Here is a 26,597-nt window from a genome sequence, read left to right as displayed (position 1 = left end):
AGAGGCCAGGGGAGGCCATCAGTGAAGATACTGGCTCAGTGGCTGTTGAAGGCCCAGGATTGAAGGAGTCATGCAGAGAAGCTATGGACTGGTACCATAAAGAGGTCCTAGGAGAGACCATTGGTAAAAAGTGTAGCCCAGCTGCAGCAGAAGAGCCCGGCATTTTGGAGATTCCAGTCCTACGGCACAGCTGCTCAGAACAGCAACAGCCGGAAAGTGGAGCCTGCCCAAGTTTAGAAGGCAAGCTGTGTGTGCTACGGAGAACCGAGAGAAGTGACTCACCTTGGAGGAGCCCAGAAGATACTCCGTGAGTGTCAGGTAGTTGAATATTGGGTTATTTATACTTTTGGAGTTTGATTTTGCTTTGTTTAGATTGTGACTGCTCCCTTGTTTTTCACTTTTGAAGTAAGAAAGTATTTAATTTATTTTATTCAATTATTTTTCATTTTTCATTCATTGAGAGACTTTGAATTTTAAAAGGCTAGATTTTTAAAAGAGACTGGCTATTTTTGTTTTTGAGACAGGGTTTCTCTGTGTAGCCTTGGCTGTCCTGGACTTGCATTGAAGACCAGGCTGACCTCAAACTCACAGGGATCCACCTGCCTCTGCCTCCTGAGTGCTGGGATTAAAGGCATGTGCCACCACGCCCAGATGAGACTGGCTATTTCTAAGAGACAGAAGTTTTAAGTGTTTGATTTTTAAAGACATGGGACTTTAAAATTTGGGATTTCTATACGGTCATGTTGATATTAATTTGCAGTCTTGGAGAACAAGAAATGAAAGGGTTAACAGTAAAGTGTTTGTGTGTCAAGTTGACAAGGAGTTGATTGTGCTGGCCAGTTTTATGTCAACTTGACAAAGGCTGGAGTTATCTGAAAGGAGGAAACCTCAATTAAGAAAATTCCTCCATAAGATCTGCCTAAAAGGCATCTTCTTAATTAGAGATTGATGGGGGACAGGCCAGCCAATTGTGGGTGGTACCATTCTAGGGCTGGTGGTTCTATAAGAAAGTAGGCTGAGCAAGTTAGGAGAAGCAAGCCTGTGAGCAGCATTCCTCCATCATCTCTGCATCAGCTCCTTCTGCTAGATTCCTGCTGTGTTTGAGTTCTTGTCCTGACTTTCTTCAGTGGTAGACCATTATCTGCAAGTGTGAATTGAAATAAACCCTTTCCTCCCAAGTTGCTTTGGTCATGGTGCTTCATCACAGCAATAAAAACTAAAACAAATATGAACTAGATTAGACTAGGTGATCACCAAGCCTGTGAGACTGAAAACAAGAAAAGTAGACCATTCTAAATGTATTGTAATATGAATTACACACACACACACACACACACACACACACACACACACACACACACACACATATTAGCCAATACTCATTGTAATCAAATTCATATAAAGATTATTTTATTGCTGTTGCTGGTTTTAGAGATAGGGCCTTTCCCTGTTGCCTATGCTGGCCTCAAAATTTCTGAATTCAAGCAATCCTCTGCCATTCAGCCTTTGTGTAGCTAGGACTACAGATGTAGGCCAGTGCCCTCCTTTTCTTGTTGTTTTAATTAGACTTGACCATGAGCAGCATTTCTGCTTTTATATATATATATTGTTGTTGTTGTTGTTGTTGTTGTTACTCAAAACCAGCCCGAGGTTCCTACTTCTAGGGAGCACTTGGAATAGCCAGATGCTTAGGTGTGGCGCACTTTGTTTTTTTGTTTTTGTTTTTGTTTTTCAAGACAGGGTTTCTCTGTGTAGCCTTGGCTGTCCTGGACTCACTTTGTAGACCAGACCGGCCTCAAACTCACAGCGATCTACCTGCCTCTGCCTCCCGAGTGCTGGGATTAAAGGCATGCGCCACCATGCCTGGCTTTAGACGTGGCATCCTTTGTTTACCAGTCAGGTCTGGGCTACATTCCTGTGTCTTTCTGGCACTGGTGAAAGAAGGAAAGTGTAACAAAACATGTGGTGGGCATTACAATAAAGCGCAATCACCTGAGATTCAGTTTGGACTTAAAAATCATAAATTAAAAAATTCAAAGGAATCTAAAATATTAAGGAACAATTTTTTAATCAGCAGAAAATAATTAAGAAAACAATAAACATCTACTCAGAAGACTAACAAACAAATCCTGCATTAATAGATAGACTGGACAGGGATACTTACCCATGTGTCCCCTTAAACCTACACCCATGGCCCCAACACTTACATTCGCAGGGCCACAGGGGTGCAAATACAGAGAAAGGGGTTTACCACAGAACTAGATCAACTATAAGGCATTAGGCACAAAGATGCCTCCTTCCATCCTAAAGTCTATTTTATTTATTTTATGTTAGCTGAGTTTACTTTTCTTTCTTGATATTGCTAAAGTCTCACTACATAGTCTGGGCTGGCCTTGAGTTTCTGGTAATCTTCCTGCCTCAGCTTCCCTGGTGTGGGATTATAGGCATGTACCACCAAGCTCAGTCCAAGCCTGTTCTCTCCATAGAGGAAGGCAGGAAGTTTCTGCCTTGCCATTGCCCCCCCCCCCTTTTCCTTGTAGAATAGGGCTTCCGGTTTGGGTTGGATAATTCCAAATAAGAGCAATGTGACCCTTAGGGTTTTCCTGTCCTCCTTGGTCAGGAGGTGACAAACATTTTATAGAGGGCCGTGCTTTTCGTCTGCTAAGGCTGTGGTGCTACATATGAAGTGGATGACTTGAACAACAGAAATTTAGTTTCTCACAGTTGTGGAGCATAGCCACCCTCAGTCAACCCTGCCTAGTGTCATTTCTCTGGACCCCTCTTTTCCTTGGACTGCAGGGACTCCTTGCTTGTGTCCTTGTGTGATGTTCTCTCTGCAGAGCCACGCTTCTGAACTCACTTCCTCTTAGGCAGACACAGCATCTACGAAAGCCCCTCCCTGCCCTTATGACCTCATCCATGTTTAATTGCCTCTTTAAAGACCCAGTCTTGGAATACAGTCACATTAGGGGGCAAGGGTTCAACATATAAATTTAGGAGTGATGTAATTCACTCCAGAATAAGCCAGATGATAACAATTTTAGGCAAGGGGGCGTAAGGGTCCCTGTCATACATAGTCATCTGTCCCATTAAGTGGCAGAGCTGGTCAGAGATCATGCTTTTAAAAAAATGTGCATATCTGTGTTTTAAAAATTCTTGAGTGGGTTCCCAGTATTACATAATTTTTATGTATTGTAAAAGAGTGTGTTTTTTGTTTCTAGCATTTAAAGTCATTTTGACTGGTTTGAAGGTAACAAAAGAAAAAGTTGATCAAATTTGGTCTACAGGCCAGACCCTTGTCCTTAGTAATTAGCAGTAACTCATGATTGCGTTATCTTGTTCTGATCTTCCTAGTCTGGTTTGATGAGTAAAATTCAAATATAGTAGATCAGTGTCTCAGATCTCAACTCATAAAAGGGAAAGCTAAGAAACCCTCAGGTCAAGCCAGGCATGGTGGTGCACGCCTTTAATCCCAGCACTCGGGAGGCAGAGGCTGGCGGATTGCTGTGAGTTTGAGGCCAGCCTGGTCTACAAAGTGAGTCCAGGATGGCCAAGGCTACATAGAGAAACCCTGTCTCGAAAAACCAAAAAAACAAAACAAAACAAAACAAAAAAGGAAAAGAAAAACAAAAAACAAACAATCATTAAAAAGAAAGCCTCAGGTCATCGAAGAGAAGGGGCAGGTAACCACTATTCTATAGTCAACTGAATTCAGTCTCGCAAGCGGTAAAAGAAATCAACCTGGATGCTGTGAGAGTTCTGTACTTATTGAAGTGATCATTCTAGTAAAAATAGCCAAGCAAGCCAGGCGTGGTGGCACACGCCTTTAATCCCAGGACTCAGAGGCAGAGGCAGGTGGATCTCTGTAAGTTCAAGGCCAGCCTGGTCTCTCATTATGTTAAGAAAGCCCCAATTGACAGTAATCAGTTCCACTTCTGGAAAGAGATTTTTCTAGTTCTCTTAATACATGCTAAAATCAAATGACAGATATACATTTTACTTCTCCATTTTCATTGTGTATCCTCCATTCAAATTTTACATCCAGCAGGACTTTTGCAGGACTTTTTGTTTGTTTGGTTTTTGGTTTTTCTTTCCTTTTTCAAAATATATTTTATTAATTTATTCATATTACATCTCAATTGTTATCCCATCCCTTGTATCCTCCCATTCCTCCCTCCCTCCCACTTTCCCCCTACTCTCCTCTCCTATGACTGTGACTGAGGGGGACCTCCCCCCCCTGTATGTGTTCATAGGGTATCAAGTCTCTTCTTGGTAGCCTGCTATCCTTCCTCTGAGTGCCACCAGGCCTCCCCATCCAGGGGATGTGGTCAAATACGGGGCAGGTTTTTGGTTTTTTGAGACAGGATTTCCCTGTGTAGCCTTGCCTATTCTAGACTAACTTTGTAGACCAACCTGGCCTTGAACTCACAGAGATCCACTTGCCTCTGCCCCTCTAGTGCTGGGAATAAAGGCATGCTGTTGAGGATTTATGCATTCTATAATGTTCAGCACCTGGTAGGCATTTGCCTCTGCTGAGAATGAAGAACCTTGAGATCAAACGTCCCAAGGTCCTGATTCTTGCTCATGGGTAGGTAGAGCAAATTAGGCTGAGGATCTTGGCCAGGCACTAGGCCAGGTTCCCAGTCTCTCTGGGGGAGGTGGAAAGTGGCAGCTTCTTGTTTGAGCTGCTGTGCTAATCACAGCAGAGGAGGCAGGCGGATGTCTGAAACCTACTCTGCAGGCAGGTCCGGTGAGACACAGGCCCAGTGGTGCTTCTCAGAGGTGGGGATGAGGTTGGCGAGCTAGCAGCAGTGGCAGAGTAGACGCCAGTGGTTGCAAAGGAAATTCTGCCTCTCCTGCCTGTCCACCTGGAGTCCAGCAGTGATCTCCGCCCCAAATAAGAGTCTCAGACAATTATGGTGGAGGAATGGTGACCAAGAGAGCCCCCCAGCATGCCAGCCAGCCTTTATTTATAAACCATGGGCAACAGGGAAATGTTTTGAGACTAAATCTGTCTGCTATGCTAGGGCTAAGGGTGCTACCAGGATACTTAATTTACATGAAGTGGTATAGTACCTCATTTATATGTAGTAGCACAGGGTCCTATCACAAGTACTTCCTATGTGTGAAGGAATGACTTCTAACCACGATTATAGGTCATTTGCTGGAGGATAAGATCTCCTCGGCATAAAGTGGGGGTACTTCTAGGAATTTTCAGCTTGTTGAACAAGTTCCTTACCAGGAAAGAGTTGGGCCTGTGATCTTCCCTAGGGCTAGAGACACTCCTGACAAGATCAGAGTTTACCAGATCAGGCAGAGTGAGAACCCTGTTAAGAAACGGGAAGAGCAGGAGGATCTCCGTGAGTTTGAGGCCATTCTGGTCTACAGAGAGAGTTCCAGGGCATCTAGAGCTGTTACATGGAGAAATCCTGTCTCGAAAAACAAAAAAGATGACACTTTTTGGCTGGGCATGGTGGCACACACCTTTAATCCCAGCTCTCAGGAGGCAGAGACAAATGGATCTCTGTGAGTTCGAGGCCAGCCTGGTCTACAAAGTCTAGGTCAGCCAAGGCTACACAGAGAAACCCTGTCTCAAAAAACATAACAAAAAAACAACAAAACAAAACAAAACAAAAAAAGAAAGAAAGAAAAGGGAATCCACTTTCATAGTACAAAACAGATATCTGGAGAAGTCAAATTTCTAACTTACCCAGCAGAGTCCCACACTACAGAGGACAAAACAAGCAGGAAATGTAAGTGGGAGTTGTGTCATCAGATGTATTATTGAACCACATACAAAGTATGCTTTAGATTAATTTAGAAACTTAGAAAAGATAATACATTTCCCAGTACTTTTCTCTCTTTTCTTAAGTGTATGGGTGGGTATATGTGCATGTGGAGGTCCTGGATGGACACTGGAAACAACATTCAGTTGATCTTTCTTTTCTTCTCTTTCTTTCTTATTTATATTTACTTATTTATTTATTTATTTTGAGGCAATTAAGCCTAGAGCTTGGTCAACATGGCTAGTTTCTCTAGCCAGCTTTCTTCGTACTCTGAAGTTTCCCCATGTTCCCTTACCGAGGCAGGAATTATTGGCAAGCCCCATACACACATAACATTTGAGTAGGCTCAGAGCATCTGAAGTTTACTTGACTTGATTGTGTGGCAAACACTTTTAGTAACCTGTCCTCTCTCCATCCTCTTGTTTTTGGTTTTTTGTTTGTTTAGTATTTGGGGTTTTTTTGTTTGTTTGTTTGTTTGTTTTATGTTATCTTTCTAAAAATTTCCCAAAGTCATGAGCTGTGTGAAAAAAAATTACTGGGGCTGTAGAGATGGCTTAGAGGTTAAGAGCAGTGTCTGTTCTTCCAAAGGTCCTGAGTTCAGTTCCCCTCAACCACATGGTGTCTCACAACCCTATACAATGAGATCTGGTGCTCTCTTCTGGCATGCAGGCACACATGTGGGCAGAATACTGTATAAATAAATAAATAAATAAATCTTTAAAAAGAAAGACAAACAAAAATTACTGCTTTAGACTTTTAATTTTTGTTTTATGTGGTTTGGTTTTTTGAGATAGAGTTTCTCTGTGTACCAGCACTGGAACTCACTCTGTGTAGTCCAGGCTGGCCTTGAACTCATGGAGTTCCACCTGCCTCTACCTCCCAAGTGCTGGGATTAAAGGCATGCACTACCACCTCCTGGCCTTTTTAAACATTCTTAATGTACTATCCTCCACATATTTGCACACTGAGTTTTAAGGGCCCTAACATTCTACAGAAAGTGTATCATGACCTGAAAAGAAAGAAATAAGTCTCCACTTGTCACAAGATAGTAAGAATGATTGACGTATGCACGTTTTCCAAATTTCACTTTTCTAAATGTTACAACAGCAGCTTTGAGTAGGGCACAGCAGAGTTCTAACAGGACGTGTTACCATGGACTAAACACCACTCAGAAACACACATGGGTGATATGGCTGGCCATTCCAGATTGCAAAATGGATTTCATACAATCTGCCTAATCTTACAAAAGACATCAAATGAACCTTCCAAGTTGTCTTTAGTGAGGATAATCTTAGATTAGTAAAACTAAGACAAAAAAATTAGTGTGAACTTTACAAAGTTCACAGCATAACACACTCCCAGTGTTGATTCATTTTTGTAGGAGATTATCTGTATCCCAGAAAACTGCAGTCAATGACTGCAGAGCTACTAAGGTGAGAAAATTAACACAAAGGGTAACAGTGGACTTATTGTAATTTTAACCTCATAGACTTTCTCTAAGTAAATTAAAGTCATTAATTAAATATGTTTATGTTCTGTCATTATAAAGTGGAAGCATCTTCATTCAAGAAAATATACTTTCATTTATCTTCACTTTTTAAGAATTAGTCTCAGGTATAGTACATGTCTATTGTTTCTTCAGGTATAACCTGAAGTCAGACTCCTTAAGGTACTTGACAGGGACACAGGAGCCTGTAGGCATTTATTTATCTATTTAGTAGTCATAGTGGATGACATACAGGATATCAGTTATTGTGGCATCCTGTAATAATGCTGAGATTCTTGGCTTCAGGTAGTTTGTTTATTTGTGAGGAAGACAGGCATAAAGAGCTCTTAATGGGCTTCGACATATCTCTTATAACCTGACAACTCCGAAAGGCGCCACTAATTAATAATGCCACACTAAGTATCAGTGGACATCAAAACTCATACCAGAGTATCCAGCCCGACTCAGTGAGAGGAACCACATTCCTCTTGTTGCTGGGCAGTTGGTAAAACTTTCCTAGGGAACGTTTTACAAGAATTATCACTGCTGCTATTTTATTTTTAGGCAACAAACCAAGACCAAGCCTTCTGTTACCCACATTTGTGAACTGACTTCCAAAGTCTGAGTAATCTCAAGGAACATTATTTTTAATTGGAAAAAGTAAACACAAATCTCCTCTATGATGCAGTCTGAAGGGCCCCCCAATATCTAATTCTTTCACTTGCATCGTGCCTGATGCCTAAAAAGTTGCCACTATAAGTAAATTATGAGTAGAAAAAATACTGTGTGTCCGCTGAGATCTGCCTTTAGGCGGCATGCACCTCTTCGCAGCACAGAGGACGTTCAAAGGGCCAAACTCTCATTCCAGCAGCCCTGACTCATTTTAGCTCCTCTCTCACCGATGGCCTCACATCTCTGAATGTGGCTCAGTTATCCCAGACACCCTGTTCTACTTGGCTTGCACAAACACCTCTGGTGCGCAGTTTTGAAAGGGTTTGATAAGTGACATCAACTTGGTTTATAGGTTTGCCTTAGAAAGCTGGTTCACTCATTCAACTGAAGGTTAATCCTGTCTACTAGCTATGCCCATGGCTGTTTGTTAATGTTGTTGTTGTTGTTGTTGTTTTGTTTTGTTTTGGTCAGAATACCTAGAATGACTCTTTAAATGTGCATATTGCAGTTGCCTGAATTTGCAAATACAGTGGGATGCAGACCCTGTGACTGAAGCTGGTACATGCAGTTGTTGATGCTAATTGGTTGACATTAAGATGGCAAGATTATTATTGTCAGCCAACTCCTCATTTTTTTCTTAATAATATTTTTGTTAATTTTTTGAAATTGAAAAATAATACGGTACCCCACTTTCCTCTTTTGCTCTCTCACAATCATAGCCTTTATTTCTTTAATTGTATATATCATGTGTTTATAAATGTGTGTGCAAGGGCTGGAGAGGTGGCTCAGAGGTTAAGAGCACTGGCTGTTCTTCCAGAGGTCCTGAGTTCAATTCCCAGCAACCACATGGTGGCTCACATCCATCTATAATGAGATCTGGTGCCCTCTTCTGGCCTGCTGGCTCACATGCAGGCAGAACACTGTACTAAATAAATAAATAGATAAATAAATAAACAAACCTTAAAAGCCGGGCGGTGGTGGCGCACACCTTTAATCCCAGCACTTGGGAGGGAGAGGCAGGCGGATCGCTGTGAGCTCAAGGCCAGCCTGGTCTACAAAATGAGTCTAGGACAGCCAAGGCTGCACAGAGAAACCCTGTCTCGAAAAACAAAAGATAAATAAATAAATAAACGTGCGTACATATTATGTATAATTTATTATAAACACATTTATATATTTTTATTTTATATATCATATTTATATAATACAGAACATTAACATAATATATCAGATTATATATTATATGTTATACATAGCATACATTGTATATATTACAAATGTTGGGTTGTTTTTTTTTTTTTTTTACAATCTGCTCTGTCCATTTGATTTTACCTGTATGTATATGATTTCAATTTGGGGGCTTTTCCCTGGGGAAGACTATTTCTCTCACTCTCAGCATTCCTTAGTTGCTTGTAGTTCTTTGGGTAGGTCTGAAGGTGTCATGCGATTTCCCCTTCCTTATGAGACTGTATACGGGTGCCATGCTGGTTTAGGTCACATTTACGTAGCCGTTTACATGAACCTTCGTGGCCATGGCTTCTTCCGCATTTCTAGGAGATGAAAGCTCACAGCAGACCTCCTGTTCAACCCAAGCTTTTCTTTTTTCTTTTTCTTTTTTAAAATATATATATTTTCAACCTTTCAAAGTGGAAGAAGAAGCATACCTAGAGAGAAACAATGAGAAAATGATGTGACTATCATTAGTGATTTTGAGGACTGGAGAAGGAAACAAAAAGGGTGTTTTTGTTTTTGTTTTTTTGAGACAAGGTCTGTGTAGCCTTGGCTGTCCTAGTATTCCCCCTGTAGATCAGGCTGGCCTCCAACTCACAGAGTTCCACCTGCCTCTGCTTCCTGAGTGCTGGGATTAAAAGTGTGTACCACTACCGGGCTACAAAAAGGTAATATTAAGTAACACCTAGGAGCAGAAAAATCAAACAAAAGAGATTAAGGACATAGTCTTTTGGATGTCTTGGTCTTCAAGCAATGAACTATACTTCAGACTTTGGACCTTTCCGTTTGACAGACAATAAATGGGTGTTTGCTTTAAGCTCCAGGTTTGTGGTAATTTTTCAGGACAGCAATGGATACAAATCTATTTGCATGTGCCCTTGCTCCATGATGTTGCCTTCCCCTGCACAGCTGGTGGGCTCTAAGAGGCAAGCTAGCCCTTTGGGTCCTAGCTTCCAAAGGCATGCAGCTAGTAATCCTGGAGGAAGTGCAGCCACAGACCCCTAATATCCTTCCTACTGCTTTCATCCATTTAGGCTGCTATGAAAAACAAGCCTCAGGCTGGATAATTTGTAAACGAGAGTGATTTATTGCTCACACCTATCAGGCTGAGAACTCTTAAGATCGAGATGTCAGGCTGTTGAACGTGTAATTAAAGGTGGATCTCTGCTTTATACATTATGCTCTGTTGTTACATCATCATAAGGAAAGGGGGGCAGATGTGTCCAGACCATGTCCTTCTGTGGCCATGGAGCCTGAACACCTAGGGCGTATTTTCCATGACCCCAGCTGTCGGCTCTTTTCCAGGATGCTGCTAGGTTTCTGTTATCAGTCCATGCTGTGCTTTGGCCTAATGGGCTCTGGACTGTGTTTTTGAATGGCTTCACAAGATGACGGATGGTTGCTGTTGGTGCTCCATCATGCTTGGCACTTCTCAGCTTGTCTTGGTTAGAGCTGAAGATGCATGCCTTTCTCTGTTGGCTGCCAAGCCATCCTCGTATTGGACATCTGTTTCATCAGTCTGTAACTTGACTCCTACTGTTGTCAATCAGATTTCTCTTTTAGACTGTCTTTGGAATTGTTTTTAGGGTTTTAGCTCACAAAGGTCTTCATTTGTCATAGAAACATAATGGGTATAGTAAGAACGTAATAGGTTGCTCTGAAATATTTAAAAATATTGGAATTTTTTTACCTATGAGATTAGAGAAAATTTCACATCATCTTTCAGGGGCTGGTGTAATAGCTGGTAAAAGTACATTTCTTCATGTCTGACAACCTGAATCAAATCTGATTCCCCCAACACCCACATAGGTGGAGAAGAGAACGTATTTCCACAGTTGTCCTCTAATCTCTATATGCATCCTTCTCCCACACAAATGCGAATGAATAAATAAGTAAGTAACTAAATAAGTAGACCACCAACAGAATGTACATTTATAATCCGCTCACTAGGCTATTTTTAAGTGCATCTAGTAAGTAGACATACAGACCTATGCTTAATTATATTTATACAAAAAGAATACTGAGCTGAGCATCTGTAATACTAGCAGTCAGGGAGGCAGAGGCAGGTGGATCTCTGTGAGTTCGAGGCCAGTCTGGACTACAAAGTGAATCCAAGACAGCCAAAGCTACACAAGAGAAACCCTGTCTCAAAACAAAAACAAAAAACACGTCTCCTGCAACAGCAACAATAGCAAAACCTGATTATTTTTATTTTATACTGAGAGTATTTTCAGTTAAGAATATTTATTTTGGGGCCAGAGAGATGGCTCATGGGTTAAGAACATTGGCTGCTCTTCCAGAGGACCCAGGTTCAATCCTAGTCCCCACATGGCAGCTGACAACTGTCTGTAACTCTAGTTCCAGGGGATCTGATGCCATCACACACACATACATGCAGGCAAAACACCAATCAGTGTTCATAAAATAAAGTTAAATAAATTATTTTAAAAAATATTTCATTGATATTATGTCCAATTTTTTTTTTTTTAGGTAAAAATTCAAATGTAGTGTATTTTATACTTCATGGAACTACGTAAATCAGTTTTCTCTTAACCATCTTGTGGTTCTGTGGGCATAAATATGTATATTACTATACTTTTAAACAAAATAAGAAACAAACCAAACAGTGTAAGGTATGAGCTCTGACACTAAAAAAGGAGAAGGAAAGCATGAAAGTTAATGCCTGGTCCTGTTAGACTACCAGATGCTTTCTTGATTAAATCTTCAAAAAAATAATTTCTCAGGTTCTGGAAGTTCTTCTCTAAAAGCTAAATTGGAGGAATCTTCAAAGCAGCTGAGAATATTGGCTTACTCTTTCAAGCAGTGTTCAGTGGCGCTAGTTGGGGGTGGGTGGAGACAGTGAACTGCATCTGGATTTGAAGCAAAAGCTGGAAAACAGACTTCTTCGCAGGTGTTCCAATTTACAATAATAGCCGTTAACACACACACCTGCGATTTTTACACAAAATAAAGATTTTTTTTTTTTTTTTTTGGCTACTCTACAAAAGTCCCTCTTATAGAGAAAACTGTCGAGGTTTACCGGGAACAAATACACTTGGCATTAATCAGACCACATGAGAGTGGGACTATATGCCAGCTAGTGCTAGAAAGAAGAATGCCAATTTTGTAGAGGGCTGATAAATTATCTTTACAAGGAATTTTAGAACTTGATTATAGAAGAAAGTGTTTTTACGTAGTCAAATGCCAAAACAAATCAATTGGAAGCAGAACGTGAGTACCTGAGAGCATCGGCTGGGAAATCATAGTTCTGCTGCTCTTTTTTTTTTTAATTTTTTATTAATTTATTCTTGTTACATCTCAATGGTTATCCCATCCCTTGTATCCTCCCATTCTTCCCTCCCTCCCATTTTCCCCTTATTCCCCTCCCCTATGACTGTTCCTGAGGGGGATTCCCCCCCCCCCCCATATATGCTCATAGGGTATCAAGTCTCTTCTTGGTAAAACAAAAAACCCAGAATAGCTAAAAGCTCTGCTGCTCTGAAGTACAACAACGAAGAAAGCACAAGAGAGGACCAGTATTTACAATGAACTATGACAATTTAAAGGTGTTTGACTTTTTTTTTTTTTACTTCAGTTTTGGTGTTCTCTCTCTCATGCGTGTGTGTGTGTGTGTGTGTGTGTGTGTGTGTGTGTGTGTGTATGTGTGTGTGTAAATTACAACGAATACCAACGTGCTTGACTTGGACAGTAAAGCCGGTGTGTGGAAGTGTGAGGATGGTGTGCCTGCAAAGCCTAATATAGGGAAATGCAAAAGCCAGTAACACAAAGTGGTTTTATTTTCCACAGATCTTTATCTTCCAGATGTGGGAAGGTACTCAGACTTCTGCTGAGCCTGATGGAGACTTCTCTTAGCAATTCTTTAAAGTGTAGGTTGACCTAAAGGACCTCTCTCTGGAAGAGCCAGGGGAATTGGCCACTGTTGGATTCAAGTCATGTCCTCCTCTTGCTGTGTCGCCGTCTCTCTTGGCCTTTCTTTTGCTTTTCCCTTTTCCACTTTCTTGATCCCTTTGTTTCTTTTCCCACAATCCTGCAAAAACAAAACAAAACAAAACAAAACAAAACAACAAAACAAACCTCCTTTTAGTATACCACATTAAAAATAAAACCAAGGAAGCACATTTATTTGAACTTCTCCTTTATTCAAATCCTCCTTCTGCTATCACCTGCTTTGTAGCTCCTCTTACAAAGCGCCGCTGCTCTAGGAGGTTGTGTTAAACCCCGTCTCGCCTTCTGCTCACTCACTTAAATGCCCCTTTCCTGCCTCCTGTCATCGTTTCACAGAAAAGGCTCTAATTAACGTCAGGAACAATCTTCAGGTTGTCAAAGCCAGCAGACACTCTTCTGTCTTCGTCTCGTGCAGTCTCTCAGCGGCTCTTGGCACAGTTGGGCTGTGCCCACTCTGTTTCGCAGTACTCCCTGGTTAAACATTCTCCATAGAATCAAGGCTCAGCCTTGAGATCTTCCGGTCTGTCTTGTCCCTGAGCAGTTGAGATGATTCACAGAGCCAGGTGTACTAGTCCGCTTCTCTGAGCATCACACGTACCAGCCAACCAACTTTGGGAAGAATTCCTCTGCCATTCACATTAAAAAATTTTTTATCTATTTATTATTATTGTGCATGTATTTTTATGAATGACGTGTGTAGGGGCGCAGTATGGTTGCACTGTGTGAGACCAGAGAAAAACTTTGCAAAATACGATCTCTCCTTCCACCGTTTGAGAGTTCTGAGATTGAACTAAGGTTTCCAAGTTTGTATAGCAAAAACCTTTTCCCATGAACTGTCTGACTGGTCTGTATCTTCTAATTTTTAAAATCTGGAAAATTGCAAACCTACAGGAGTGCCATACAGGCTCCCTTTTGGGCCCCTGACAGAGCAATGAGCCTAAGACCTTGAATGGCTTTGAGCAAAACCAGAACAGACTCTTGGAGACAGCTCTTTTAATGCGGGGTGGGGACAAGGGCTCCTTAAACCTTTGGAGGGTGAGTAGAGGCCTTGGCAAGGGTTGCTGGGAATGCCTCATTTGCATAAGGAGGAATTCCAGGTGCTGTGGGTCCCAGTACAGGGTGAGGAAGTGTAACCAGGCTACCAGGTTAAGTGACCTCCTTGTGGAGCAGAGGGGGTCACAGGGTCCTGCAGGCCTGAGGCAGAGGGAGTGGTCCCTACTCCTGCGAATCTTATGACGAGATTCCTAGGGTTTGGAGAGGCCACGACCACCCTCTTACGCCTGCCAGCTCCCTTCTCCTGTCCCATGGCTCCCTGGCACCACACAGGAAAGTTCATAAAATAAGATCATAAAATCAGGCTGTTAATTTAGCCTTTTTAATACTTTCTGCTTATTTATATTCCCTTTCTTTCTTTCTTTCTTTTTTTCTTTCTTTCTTTCTTTCTGTTGTTGTTTTGGTTTGTTTCATTTTGTTTTTGAGACAAGGTCTCCTATGTAGGCCTGGGTATCTTAGGACTCTCTTTGTAGACTAAACTGGACAAATTCCAAAATTTTTTGTTTGTTTGTTTTGTTTTGGTTTGTTTTTTTGTTTTTTGAGACAGGGTTTCTTCATGTTAGCCTTTTGATGTCCTGGACTGGGTTTGTAGACTAGGTTGGCCTCGAAGTCACAGTAATCCACCTGCCTCTGCCTCCCCAGTGCTGGGTTAAAGGTGTATGGCACCACACCAGGCTGAAATTCCAGAATTTTTATTTGGTGCCTTTATATAATTCCTTCTTTTTCAATTCAGTTCTTTCACCTGTCAAATCACATTCATTATAATTTCTCCTAATTTGTACTGCAGATTCCTTTCTTCATTCTTGTTTACTTATTTTCTAAAAAAAGATTTACTTATTTATTTTATTTTGTTATTTTTTACATTATAGAGGAGTTTATTAAATGAGCATGGGTAGAAAAGGACGGGGGGAGAGGTACCCCAGAAAGAGAGAGAGAAGCAGAGACATACAAACAGAGAGATAGAGGGGTGGCGGCAAGATTTACCTATTTATTATGTTTACTGTGTTCTGCTTGCATGTACACCTGCAGACCAGAAGAGGGCGCCAGATCTCATTATAGATGTTTGTGAGCCACCATGTGGTTGCTGGGAATTGAACTCAGGACCTTTGGAAGAGCAGCTAGTGATCTTAACCTCCAAGACATCTTTCTAGCTCTCTCGTTTACTTATAATAGCTGCTTTGAAGTGTCTGCCTACCAAATCTAATACCTTGGTCCACTCAGTAGTTTTACTGATTAAAAAAAAAAAAGTCCTTCTAGTATTGTTTGTTTTCCTTATTTCTTTGTGTGTCTTGCAAATATTGTTGGAAGATGGATTTTGTTTATGGAATTGTTCTATCTAGCCCACCTAACCTGGAAATTATTATGTAGGCAATACTATCCTTGAATTATAATCCACTACTTCAGTATCCCACATCTGGAATTAGAGGAGTGTTCTACCAAACCTGGCTTAAAAGTGACTTGTTTTTTTCTTAATGTTTTTTTTTTTTTTGAGACAGGGTTTCTCTTATAGTCCTGGCTGTACTGACCTCACTTTGTAGACCAGGTTGGCCTCAAATGCACAGAGATCCACCTGCCTCTGCCTCCTGAGTACTGGGATAAAAATGACATTTTATTGCGTGCATTTTGATGACTCTGGATTCTGGGTCTATTACTTCTCAGCATGTCTCCCCTGGAGGGGGAGACCTGGTGGCTCTCAGAGGAAGGATAGCAAGGTTACCGAGAAGAGACTTGGTACCCTATGAGCATATACAGGGGGAGGTAATCCCCCTCAGGAACAGTCATAGGGGAGGGGAGTAAGGGGAAAATGGGAGGGAGGGAAGAATGGGAGGATACAAGGGATGGGATAACCATTGAGATGTAACAAGAATAAATTAATAATAAAAAATTAAAAAAACACAGTGATATACCTTGACAAAAGCACACCTCAGTGAGCAGTTGTTCTCTGAAAGTGAAACCTTTGTATCTGAGGGAGAGTTTATGTCTCTGCATCCTTGTACCTTTCATATAGATTCACACACAAATAGAGACTGGGTCAGCCAGGGTTCTGTGAACAGCCTGAACCCTACAGGTCTCCTTTGCCCAAATACAACACTCGTATCCATCAGGAATTTGTATATAGCTTTTTTTTTTTTAATATCAATTTCATTTTCCCGATTGCCTCCTTATATTTCTTTCTGAATACCGGCATCTTGCTGACCCTAACCAAGTCGAAAAACCTCCAGTTTGTGAGGCTGGTTTTTGTTTTGTTTTATTTTAACCTGCATTTTTTTTTCTAGAATGTTTTCCTTTTAAGGACAAGGCCTGTATGGTAAAATTTTCTCTGTAGTTCAGATGAATTTAGCCCTATCTCATTTCCAGAGATAGCCCTACCCTGGTAGAACCAGAGCATCTCCAGGGCTTGGGGAAAGGAGTACAGTAGCACACCAGGCAGGAAAGTCATAGCTTATCACTGTCCTTTCCTGAAGCTTAGCAACTTTTCAGAAACCAATTGTCTGGATTAATTGTTTGTTTTGGGCTCATTCTCAGATCCCTGAAATAGTTGTTATGACAAGAGAATCAAGTTTTATATAAAGCTTTTGTGCAAAGGGTCTGCCAACTTCTTGGCATGGCTAGAAATGCCACTCTTTCTCTTTTGATCTAGGATCCAATTAAGCTTGCTTCTTCTTGTCAAGTCTCTTTACACTTTTTTGATCTATGACTGTAGCCTCACCCTTCATCATTTTTTTATCTTTTGTGGCAATGATATTTTGAATAGAGTTTAACTTTGATCCTTTCCTTTTCCGTCAGTCCATCCCTCACTCATCATTTTGATTATTTTTCTTCAAAACACTTCTATCTACTTCTGTGCATTTCTATTGTCATCATTTCAACCCAAATCAGCATAATTTCTTTATCATCGCAAATGGTGTTTCTAATCCTGCTTCTAATTATTTTTTCCATAGTCTATTCTCTGAATAAAAGATGAAGCATATTTTTTCTTTCTTTCTTTCTTTCTTTCTTTCTTTCTTTCTTCTTTTTTTTTCCATTTTCTTCTTTTAACAGCGCAGTGTTTTTTGTGTTTTGGTAGAATTTCTGAATAAAAGCAAATGTATATATAATTATTTTTAATATAATCTTGTCCCAGTTACTTGAGCTGTCAATTTGCCACAGCCTGGGAAAGCAGTGTCAGTTGAGGGATGGCTCAGATCAGAATTGCTCGTGTTTGTCTATGATAGCTTGTCCGAATTGTCAATTGATGTTGATGTTGGTGGGGCCAGCCCACTGAGGGCATCCCTAATCTCTTGGTAGATGTCCTGTACTGCATACACTGCTTAAGTATGAGTAAGAAAGCCAGCAAACAGTAAGAAAGCCTCCAAGGGTTTGCTTGAGTTCTTGCCATGACTTCCCTCAATGACAGACTTTAAAACAGACCTTTTTCTTCCCCTACATCTTAGCTTTAGAACATGATGTATTTTCACAATGACAGAAGGAAACTAGAACAGTCTTAAGTGTATTCTATTGTGAGATTCTCAAAATGACTTACAAATCACAAAGCTGGTAGCATTTTTCTACTTAATATTGGTTTGCTTTCATTTACATCTTTATAGGTAATTATTTTATTTTACCTCTTCTTAACATGAAACCCAAATGTACTGTCATGATTTATAGACCCAAGTGCTCTGTTTGCAGTGTACCGCTTCAATTTTCTTTCATCACATCTCTCTTACTCACTAAACATTTTTGAAACTAGTCTCACAGCTTGATGAATTTGTCAACCTTTGTCCCACTTTAGAAGCTTTGCACTTGTTCCCTCTAGTGAAGTATTTCCCGCATCATCACACACAAGGCCACTGTACATTCCCTGTGAATACACTGCCACTTCAGCTTCCCTGGAAGAATTTTCTCTTACAGTGTCATCTAATTTGGTGGTGCCCCGTTCTTTAAACAGTTGCTTTGTGGTATACTTCCCAGGTGATTTGCTTTATCATATGTATCATCACTTGTGCCATATTGTTTATTTACCCAGTTAATTTTTATGATCTTCTCTAATCAGTGAACTCAGTGAAAAAAAAATCTGCTTCACCTTCGAAGACCTGGATCTCCAATATTTCTAATATGATCTAGCATACCAAAGCTCCTTACCCTACTTTCAGTAAGAAGTTAGCTGAAAAAGAAATGCATATTATTCATAAGTTGCATCACTAAGAAATACTAGATAAGGAAATGCAAGAATGCTTGTGTTAAATTCACAGCTTGAAAAAGGATAAGCATACTTCTGTTAGCATTCTTTTCATGTGTTTTAGTCAGTAAAAGTGGCTTTACATGTTGTGTTTTGTACAAAGAAAATACTAAACCAGAATTCATTCATAAAAACAACTTCAAAGTAAGGAAGCAGCACGTTGTTTCTTGTTCTCTTATTTAAACAAGACATTTGATAATTTAAAGTTCAAATTGTCTGTTTAGAATCATGGAGTGGAGGAATGTAGCCAAAGAACTCTGCTCTGAACTCGTGAGACACATACAATGGAAGCAAATCTGTTATGTTTACAAAGTGGCTGCACTTGTGTTCATGCGTGAAAAGGAGTCATTACTAGTACTTCTCTTCTGGGTACCACAGCATCTCAGTGACGTTTCCAGGTAAATCTATATAAACTCAGTGATTTGTTCATTTTCTTTTCTCAAGAAAAGTTTAAGCATTTAAATCAGTTTTTTTCCCTTGTCTCTTTAATAAAGCTCTCCACCCAGACATTTTAAAAAAAATCTTGGTTTCTAAAGAGAAAAAAGCATGAAGCAGCAACATGGTGACGACTAATTCATTAAATCTATAAATCAGCAGGAGCAGAAAATCATACATATCATTTCTAGAGCTTACAACTTCCATAAATAAAAATTTCATTTTCTAGAACTGACAACCTGAGTTGCTCCTACGGTAGTGAGCCCTCATCATGCCACTGGCTCTTTATGACTAAAGTAAATATTAAAGCCCACGGACTTGATGGATCTGCAGTGGTCCTCTTTTCCTCTCAGCTCTTGAAATGAAATAAGAGTTCAATAAAATGGTGCACTACAAGTCTTTTGTTCAGATGCACACAGTATATCTTGGGATATGTACAGCATATTCATTTTTTCCAAATGTTTTATCGACCTTGGTGCTTGGGGATTAAAAAAAGAGAGTTGTAGCAGAAGTGCTGACATATTTACAGGGGAATTTAAAAAGCATAAACTTCATTCGAGACTATTATCAAGAAAAACATTTAATCTCACAGGTTTCTATGTTTAACTTTTGCAATTTTCTGCATTGCCAGAACTAGGGCTGATTAGGTCTGGTGACGTTCAGGGGCATTTCATGAGGAGGCATAATTAAAGTCTAAGACACACTTAGGCTTGGAGCTTTAATTCCAAGCAATCCCCTTTCTAAAACGTGCACTTGGATTCTATCCAGGTTTCTCCCTGTCTCGCTTTAAATCACTGTTATGTATTACAGTAGCAACCATGAGAATGAACACATTCCTACAAGTTCAGGGCACTCAACCAAGTCTATGAGGATGGAAGGAAATGGCACAGACCTTTACCTTTCTCTTGTCTTGTATTTAATTTTGATTAATTTTTCAATGTGTCTTAAAAGGGTAGAGAAATGTGGATTCATTTCTAAGTAACCAAAATGTAGCTATTCTTCTTGGTAGAGTGAAACAGAAAACTGAAGAAAGTTTTAGAGAAGGTGAGGGGACTTGGCAGAGTGAGAGTGCATGTAATACAGGGAATCTTCCTGCCAGAGAATGTACAAAAGCAACATGACAAAGAGAAGTGGAAAACAACTTACTGCTTCGTGTCATCTGGTTGTAGAGCAAATAGTTGTCTTTAGCCAAGCTTCTAAAGGTTCTAGCATCTGAACCATCTGAACCTTAAACTGTTCTTATAAACATCCGAGATTTATTGCTTTTCAGCTCTGGGAGGGGGGTGCTAAGAAGTCCAAGATCAAGGTGCTATGAGATTTGGCATTTAGTGAATTTAGCACATTCCCCATAGAAAGCTTCATCCATGTGCTTCCCATGGCAAAAGGGATGCTCTCCCAGGCCTGTTTCATAAAAGTACCATGGAGACTAGTTGAGGCTGGATTTGGAGTAGACAGTGGGCAATACTGTAAGGGATTTTCTTGAAGTTATTGGAAGTCTGAAGGCTCACTTTCCATGTGCTCAGGACCTTCCTGTGGCAGGCCGGAAAGGAGGTCTGAGGGCAAACACTTAGCTTCTCTGCCTTTGTGTCTCATTGGCAAGTCCATTCACCCTGCTGGTAAGCTTATATGTCCTATTGGCGAACACATCTATCCTGTCGATGCTGTCGCTGCTGTCGCTCCTGCCACATTCTTTCACTGATATCAGAACCCTGCTTCTTCACCTTCAAAACGAGGCTGAGGAGCAGTGGCTCTTTGTGACTCCTGTAGACATCCAGCTCTTGCTTAGGACTACTGAGACATTCAGCTTCGTGGACTAAGCAGCTGTAGAGTTTCAGCTGTCCAGTATGAAGACAGCCTTTGTTGGTCTGCTCAGACCATGTCATATAAGCCAGCCTAATAACCCTCCCCCTTTTGACATATATTCATTCAATTGTATTTATTCCTCTAGAGGACCCTGAACAATATAATTACTAATCCCATCAATGACTTAACTACTTCCCAAAGACCACAAATCATAAAACCACCACTTTTGTAGGTTATAAATTAGGGAGGCAAGCACCAAAAGATCAAAGGAGGCTATTTTCCTCTTGTCTCTTGTGTGAACTCTTTGTTCAGCTTTTATTGTTCTTTGGGGTTATGGTCTGAATGCTATATTAGTCTCATTTCATGCCTTGAAGTCTTTTTTTTTTTTTAAAGATTTATTTATTATTATGTATACAGTGCTCTGCCTGCATGTACTCCTGCAGGCCAGAAGAGGGCGACATATCACATTAGAGATGGTTGTAAGCCACCATGTAGTTGCTGGGAATTGAACTCAGGACCTCTGGAAGAGCAGTCAGTACTCTTAACCACTGAGCCATCTCTCTAGCCACGTCTTGAAGTCTTAACCAGTGTAATTGCATGATGAAGCCATGGCTTTAGGAAGGGATTTGGTTCTGGAGGTGGAGTTTATCTTAGCTCCTTCTGAGACAGAATGTAGTGAGAATTTTGGTTTCTTAAAAAAAAAAAGCATGGAAAGATTATATAAGAATAATTTTTCATTTGAACCCCAGGTGTGGAGCTATGGGGCTGCTTCACAGCAGCTAACTATGATTTGCCTCATGCTCTGGTGGGGACACGATTTTGCCAGCTGCAGATAGTTTCTGCAAATGTGTGACATTTAGAATTGTGGGAACTTTTCAGAGGATATGTAAATGCTAGTGCCCCCATTGGTGGCTGTGCGGTCCTGCTATTAAGGTCAAAGTCTGGCATTTTCTGACAGCCTCTGAGCTCCTCAGTATAAGACAATGGATTCCCTTGTCAGAGGAATTCCCTCTCTGACTGATCTGGAGACCCCAGAACCTCTAAGGAGGGTCACACAGCCCTCAGGGGTCCAACCCTTTCCCGATATTCAGCAAGCACTTGAGGATTACTGGGAACACCCATCCTCTGCTAATGAGATGTCTTAGTGTCTTGGCTTTCAACCAATAACCTTTAACTGTACCTGGAGGCTTTTCCCCACCCATAGGATAACTGCTTCCCCCCTCTTATGATAGGGCTGTTTTGTTACATGTAGATCAAGTATCCTTGGCATACCTAGTCCCATCTAATCAGATATTCACCCTTGAAACCTTTCCCACTGCTTAAGGTTTATTTATTTTCTTTTTTTAAATTAAATGTGTTTTACATGTACATTTATATTATTATATATATACAATAAACTACCTATAGCAAGAAGAACTGTGATACCATAATTATATAAATATTACATTCTTAGTGTTTCAGTTATTTATATTTCGCAGCCTTGAAGAGAGCATCTTTTCTATCTTTATGCATCTAAAAGTAAATCAATGTCTGTTTCATCATTATCAGCTTAAAACATCTATCTAGACCTAAAAACATCTTAACCTCTAAACAACCAAACCTAATTGTAAAATTAAATCCCCTGGTCTTTGACCCCATCAGAGAGACTTGAGAAGGAATAAAATTGATTACCTAAGTATGCCGGGAGTGCAGGTTAGTAGCTTCCGAAATGAGAAGAAGACAGAGATGGTTTGCTGCCTGAACAGTCACCCAAAATTCTCTATTATGTTGGAGCATCTTCTTCAACCTTCTGGCCCAGTATATCTGACAGACATATTTGTGAGGTAGGAACCATTGAGGACTTGCTTACCCAGTCTTGGCATCCAAGCTTGCCCTTTTTTAGGCAGAATTCTGTTTGTGGTAGAAATGAGGAAATTTTGTCCAGTGGTTTGTTTGTCACATTTGAAGCCATCTCCATAAGGAGGTACTTTGATGCTCATTATCCTCTGTGAGGACAGCCTGGGTGTTGCCAGGAGTTAACCTGTCTCATTGTCAGTGAATCTTTAAAATAATAAAAGTATTTTAAAATGCCATATTCTGTATGTCTCCGATGTTTCTGAAGACCTTATCTAAATATTTTACCTTATCTTACTAAAGTCCTGGAGAGAGCAGGGATAGAAGGCACATACCTAAACATAACAAAGGCAATATACTGCCTAAGGTTTATAATGTCCCTGACTCATGAAATAAATGCTTGCTTTCTGTGGGACTCTGCTGGATCAGGTTGAAGTCTGATTTCTCCAGATACCCATTTTGTGCTCAGCCTATGAAGGCAATCTCTCTTTCTTTAGCAGAGTTCTCACTCCACCTGATCAGGTAACCCCAAATCTTGTAAGGAGCATCACATAGCCCTCAGGGAAGATTACAAGCCCAACCCTTTCCTGATAGGAACTTGACCAGCAAGCATGGGGAATTCCTGAAAGTACCCCACCCTGTACTGAGCAGATCCTAGCCTCCAGCATATGACTTTAATTGTACCCAGAAGTCACCCTCTCACACATAGGATAATTAAATACTGTTTTCTCCTTTTTGTGATGGGACAGTCCCTACCTCCGTGCTGTATGTAAATGAGGTACTTACCACTGTTTATAGATTAAGACACACCTCCCCACTGCCAAAGATTCTACATAAAGGCTGGCTGGCTTTAGGGGTGGTCATGCAATCTTGCTGGCCATTCCTCCACCATGACCTGTCTGAGACTCCATTTATTCTGAGGTTAAGGGGTGACCACCACTGGAATTGCCATTGCAGCTGCTGGGTCTTGTTCAACCAGTGCCAATAGTTCAGCGCTGATCCTGGTGAAGTACCACCAGGCCTGGGTCAGACATCCTCCTGCTCAAAGGAGAAACTGTATGTAACACTTGGCGTCTATCATCATGGGCCTGTGTAGCTCCCGAGTCTCCACTGCTATCTGAGACCTGCAGTGTTATTCTAAAGAGAGCTAAGCTATAACACCCCATGAAAAACTCATTCCCCACCTCCCCCGGAGAGTTGGGAACCTGCCCTAGCACCTATGTTATGAGCCTCACCATAAAGCTCTCTAGCCATCCCTGAGCAAGAAGTGTTCTCATCTGGAGGCAAGCAGTACCTGGACCAACCCTCCGTGGGATCCAGGCCAGCCACTGACGGATGCAGAACTACAGCGCTCTCTCTCTCTCTTCATTTCTCCACCATGACCTCCTGAGAGTCATCATTTACTCCGGAGGAAGGAAATGCAGTACGACAGCCGCTCCCTGGGACAGAACAGGCTACTTCTGGAAGCGGAACGACAGGTGGCTGGATGGTTGGTGGTTGGCTGCTGTTGGTTGTGGTTTGTTAAGTAGTCATGTGCAAAGAAGAAGCAATAAAAAATTAGAGATCCTGACGGGGAAGATCAAACTCAAGGAACTAGATGCCTCCAACTAGCTGGAAATAGGCTGATGATAACCGTGCCCCATTTCTCTCTAGCTTTTTTTTTTTTCTCTCTCTCTCTCCTATCTAGTGTTGGGGAGTTGAAAGGCTGGAAGAAAAGTGGCAGAGAAGGATGGAAAAAAGAAAAACCCACAAAGTAGCAAATGCCAGCTACAATAGGAATGAGTGACACGTTCACAAAGACCCATGATTTGTTCCTCTGCAAATGAGGATAAGCCAGAAGGCCCTAAGTGCCAGAAAACAACAACAAGAACAACAACAACAACAACGACAACAAATCCCTTACCAGACATGGAATCTGCATTTTACTCGGGCTTTTTAGCCTCTAGAATTGTGAGCCGTCTCGTTCGTGTATGTTACCTTGGTACAGGCGGCCACCAGGCTACAATAGTCCCTCCTCACTGTCCTCCTCATGAGCGATACGGTGGAGAAGCTGTAAGACAACTGGTCACATCCTGCCCCTTCGAAGTTCCAGAGAGAAAGATTTGTCTTTAAACTCTCCATCACTCCCAAGCACCTACTGCATACCTGTTGTGTGTCAGACCTTGCAGGATGATGATGGGTCACTGGGAAGAAAAGTATGGGACAGATAGGCGTGACCGTGTCCCCCAGGCTCACCTTCCCTTTCTCTGGAAACATGCTTTCTGTGTTATGGTCAGATGATCTCCCAACAAGGAAGTGTTATGTGTACCTTTACTTTTTCTCTTATTGCCCTTAAGTCACAGATGGCTTTGAAGACAGAAGGTGATACGCCAAGAATATGGGTGGCATTTAAACTGAAAAGCAATGAGGAAAATCTCCTCTAGAGTCTCCAGGGGGAAATGCCGTGTGGCTAGCAGGTCAGTGAAAGCCATTTAAGTCTTCCGGTCCACTCAGTATTAACAAGGTTTGTGTTTGTTGTAAGCACCTCGCTAGCATTAATTCATTATGGCAGCAATACAAAACCCTTGCACCTTGCTTGGCTGTAAAAATTTGTACCTTCTCTTTCCTCCTTACGTTGTGCTTCTGTATTTTACTTGTTCCTGTAATTACTGTTATTTATTTCAGGAAGCTACTTGCTTGCCCTTTCACACACAGAATTTTTATGCTAGGGGAAGCCAATTCTCTCTTCCTCTCCCCTTTCGCTGCCCCTGCCTCTCTTGATTTTCTTGATGCTCACTCTCTCTGTTTCTTTATTTCTACTGTGTGTGTGTGTGTGTGACCATCTATGTCAACCTCTGGTGTGGTCCTTCTGGAACCATCTCCAGTCTCTCACTGGGACATGGGGCTCACTGATTATGCAAGGCTGGCTGGCCAGAGAGCTCTGCAGAGCAGCTGTCTCCACACCCAATGTTTTACTTGGATGCTGGGAATAGAATCCAGGCGTTTACATCTGCGCAACAAGTGCCTTACCACTGAGCTGCCTCCCCAGGAATGTCCTTCTTAACAATCTGTAACACATTGCATTGAATGCTTTTTTAATACTGAGGACCTAAAAGTCTACTTTTTTCCTGCATATAATTATACATGTCTCCAGCATGAATCCACTTTGTTTTGTGACTCGACAAGTATGTTTTTGATTTTGACTAACATTACTCATTTGGGAGGCGAGCACTGAGGATCCAATATGCCTAATAATCTCCTGTGGTACTAATGATATGTATCTTACGTGAGTGTGTTTATAATATATGAAAAAGTGCCTATATTGTAAAACTAAAGTAAAGCCATCTTCCAATAACATAAATTTAATTGGTAGGATCTACTAAAAAAACATAAGCATTGCTATATCAGTTTTGAAGGCATCTGTTACATATATTTGTTATTTAGTACTTATTAAAAAAATAAAAGGACAGTGATTTCATTTCTCCCCAATTTGCTGAGCTCCAAGAAAACTAAATTCATATTGTTGCATTATTTACAGAAACAAATATATCACCCTCTGGGCTATCCTGTTTTAAAAGAAAAAAAAATCAATACAAATAAATGATTTCTTTCCTTTGCTGGTATCACAGATCTCATATAGTTTGCATATTGCAAAATCTCATATTCTGTTTTCCTATCCACAACATAATATATTTATTGCCTCATTATAATTTCAGATATGCATGCTGTTTTCTTGGAATACAAAGCCATCTCTCTGCGTGATCAAGCAGAGGGAAGACTGTGAAGGAGTGTGGACTGCCCATTACTCCTGCCTCTTTTCTTCCCCTAAAAGCATTGTTTTAGGTTTGTTTTAAATCAGCTTTGCTATAAAACATTTGGCCCCTGCCAGTGGTTCAAAAACACTTCTTTGGGCAGCTTGAATTCATTAGAGAGAGAAAAGAGATGGAGAGGAGAAAAAAAAAAAAAAAAAAAAGCTCCATAGACCTTGCTGTAGTGAAAGAATATACCATACTCCCAACTGAGACAACAAAATGGAAGACACCACCTGTATGGTCAAAACCCACAAAAAGGTCACCTAATTTCCAAGGTGGTAGATACTAATTTACTGAGACACAACAGTTCAACAGGGCTGGGG

General features: G+C 40.9%; 2 long non-coding RNA genes across 2 annotated transcripts in view; one reads left to right on the top strand and one right to left on the bottom strand.

Moving 5' to 3' along the window:
* The first annotated feature begins 221 nt into the window (after positions 1 to 221).
* Positions 222 to 26,223, top strand: LOC311608754. Its single transcript, XR_014783143.1, has 4 exons — positions 222 to 318; positions 18,637 to 18,810; positions 24,820 to 24,939; positions 26,179 to 26,223. It is a non-coding gene; the product is annotated as an uncharacterized lncRNA (long non-coding RNA).
* LOC311608753 overlaps positions 12,595 to 26,597 on the bottom strand; it is a 29,268-nt gene continuing 15,265 nt past the window's right edge. Inside the window, exons 2-4 of the long non-coding RNA XR_014783142.1 lie at positions 23,270 to 23,521; positions 22,500 to 22,690; positions 12,595 to 13,222 (exon numbers count right to left, since the gene is read on the bottom strand). This is a non-coding gene — a long non-coding RNA (uncharacterized lncRNA). The remainder of the gene's footprint in view (positions 13,223 to 22,499; positions 22,691 to 23,269; positions 23,522 to 26,597) is intronic.

Source organism: Acomys minous (genome assembly GCF_964271855.1).
Source record: "Acomys minous genome assembly, chromosome: 11".
Lineage (NCBI taxonomy): Eukaryota > Metazoa > Chordata > Mammalia > Rodentia > Muridae > Acomys > Acomys minous.
This window is presented reverse-complemented; position numbering and strand designations above follow the sequence as displayed.